General features: G+C 37.7%; 1 long non-coding RNA gene across 1 annotated transcript; it reads left to right on the top strand.

Annotated features, from left to right (window-relative positions):
* Positions 1 to 205: 205 nt before the first annotated feature.
* On the top strand, positions 206 to 1334 carry LOC127845575 (uncharacterized). The gene is made up of 3 exons (XR_008033269.1): positions 206 to 603; positions 724 to 783; positions 948 to 1334. It is a non-coding gene; the product is annotated as an uncharacterized LOC127845575 (long non-coding RNA).
* Positions 1335 to 2691: the final 1357 nt, after the last annotated feature.

Here is a 2691-nt window from a genome sequence, read left to right as displayed (position 1 = left end):
GTCTTTATATTTATGCTTTGTGTAAGTAAAATGTTCATAAATCATTCTTATCTTCAAACTAAAAAATGTATTGTGCTATGCAAAATGTCTGTAATGATTTCAGTTGCCAGAGGTGAGTACCATTACAGTTGAAAAGTTAGTTTGTTTAGTTAAAGTTTTGGTTCACAGTTCGTATTTGTTATTTGGCAAAATTACATGTATGCATTGAGTCTTGATTTCAGCTAGATTGTGGACTGAAGAAGATTGCCAGCAGAGGGATTGGATACAAGATACAAAGTAAGTACTGAGTTTCTTACTAAAAGTTTTGAGTTGTATTCATCGTGTGTTAATATGCTATGATTGCTATGAACATGACTTTTGTATTTCAGCGAAGACAACATAGGTAAGTAAAATTGTTATCTGTTTCATGTTTACTGTTACAGTTCAATATTGTGTTTATAAATTGTAAGTTGTACAAACACATTCAAAAGTTTCTGATCATGCTTTCGATTTCATTTCAGCTTTACTGCTGGACGAGTGTTCTCTACTACTAGACGTGTCAGGCTTTACTACCAGGCGAGCAGTGACAACAAGGCGCCTTTGTGGAAACAACACAACAAAAAAGTGAGTATTAGTTGAAATTGTTTTACTGTATGTTATACTTAAATGCAAAATTGTGCACATAAATTGTAAGTTGTACAATTACAATGAAAGTTTCTGATCATGCTTTCTATTTCATTTCAGCTGTACTGCTAGACGAGCAGTGACAGAAAGGCGCCTGAACATGCAACACAATACAAAAAAGTAAGTATCAGTCAAACAGTTGGTAGAGTTGTGTGTTTTTCTTTAGCAGTTTGTGTTTACTATTTTATTTGATCCATGGTATATTACACATGCATGTTTTTATCATTTCAGGCTGTTTACTTTCATCGTTTACTGTTTAACACAATTTGCTTTTCTATTTTCAGTGCCAATTTGCAAACCTTGATGTGGACACCGAGTAGTCAATACATACGTGTGGGGTACAGCTGCGACAAAACCGTGGGTCCATCGCACCGATAACTTGAACATTGGCCCGCGTATGGACATCAGTGCAACTTTGTGAATCCATGTAACTTTGTGAATCCATGTAACATTGCGAATATGTGTCGATCAAAAAATGTGAACATTATGCAATGAAACGAACTCGGTGTTGCAAGTGGCAAGTGTTGACAGTGTGTATGTTTATGTTTATGTTTTTACATGAAAAATAAAGGAGATTGTTCTCCTACCTTTTTTTTCCTTGTTTTATTGTGCTGGCCAGCAATATTGATGTATTGATGTATTGATGTATGTGTTTGTGTATTAACGATGTATTAACTATGCATTACCAAAATCAAACAAAACTTTGGCACAAGAGACTCTAAGTATCAAATACCAACAATTTAAGCGCAGACAATCACATGGTGGTACACCAGTCCGAATATACTCATTGCTCTAGCCAGGATTGCAAATTACTTGTGTTGACTAGCAAGGCTCCCTAGTAACGGAGCAGTGTTACTGGCGTTTTTTGGGTCGATAGTGCTTAGGTGAGGTTTTGCTCGAATCGGGAGCGGGTCACTCGCTTGGGCGAGTTAGTTTTCGCTCGTAGTTTCCAATCTGGCTAGATCAATGTAAGGTTGTTTTGACTGCTATTTGGCAAGCAGAAAGACAACAGCGGTTAATTGACTGAGTATGGGCGACCGAGGTATGTAGGTGTCAATAGACCGACTCCACAAGTTGCGAAGCGAACCGATAGCACTTGAGGGGAAACGCCTCGGTTTTCGGTTCTAACATGTGTTATCCATGCTGTCGTTATACTCTGGCAAGGCTCCTCAATCTATCGCGAGGGACACTCATTATTGCCCGCAAGCTTTAGAATCTGACGTGGGTCGATGCGTATGCGAGTCCGAGGACGCGATGGCATTTGATAAGGCTACCAACCGGTTGATAACACGCATTGTTCAAATTGTTAGGTTTAAGTCTGCTAGGGCTGGGGTGGGAAGGCGACTTCTCTTGTACTCAGACAAGAGGAACGGTCACAAGTCCGTGAAAAACGCCGAGTGACACCACTAGCTTGCAAACGTACAAAGCAAAAAACTTTCAAACTTGAATTTGAGGTAAAATGATAAAAAAAACTATATGAATGACTAACCGATATAAGATATTTTCCATATGGCAACAAACTATGCTACTCAATGTTGCGTTGAACATTAATTGCGCCTTACGAACTACTCGTGTTGAGACTTACATTGAGTGACTCGTAAACGTAAAGCAGTTACTCGCTTTTGACTGCATACACATTTTGTACAACGGTTCGTTATTGGTATAACTTGTCTTTCAGTGAGGCACATTAACATAAACGTTCAACAGTATTTAGGCTTTATATTGCGCTTGTAGAATATACGAACAAAACACACTACATAAATGACGTTTAGGGATTATTTTGACTTTCCATTTGAGATGATATGATGAAAAAGTATATACATCAGTTTAAGCGACTTTCATGACATTCACCACATGGCCATAAACTTGCGTTATTCAATGAAATGTTAAAATTTCGCTAGCAAAATAAATAAAAACTATATACGCAGTTTCATAACTTTCGATGTATGATCATGAAGTTTGAAATTGTGCAAAGCAATTTTGCGTTAAAAGTTGCATGTAGTTTTATCCCGATCTGAAACGTTTCGC

The sequence above is a fragment of the Dreissena polymorpha genome, chromosome 9 (assembly GCF_020536995.1).
Source record: "Dreissena polymorpha isolate Duluth1 chromosome 9, UMN_Dpol_1.0, whole genome shotgun sequence".
Classification (NCBI taxonomy): Eukaryota; Metazoa; Mollusca; class Bivalvia; order Myida; family Dreissenidae; genus Dreissena; species Dreissena polymorpha.
This window is presented reverse-complemented; position numbering and strand designations above follow the sequence as displayed.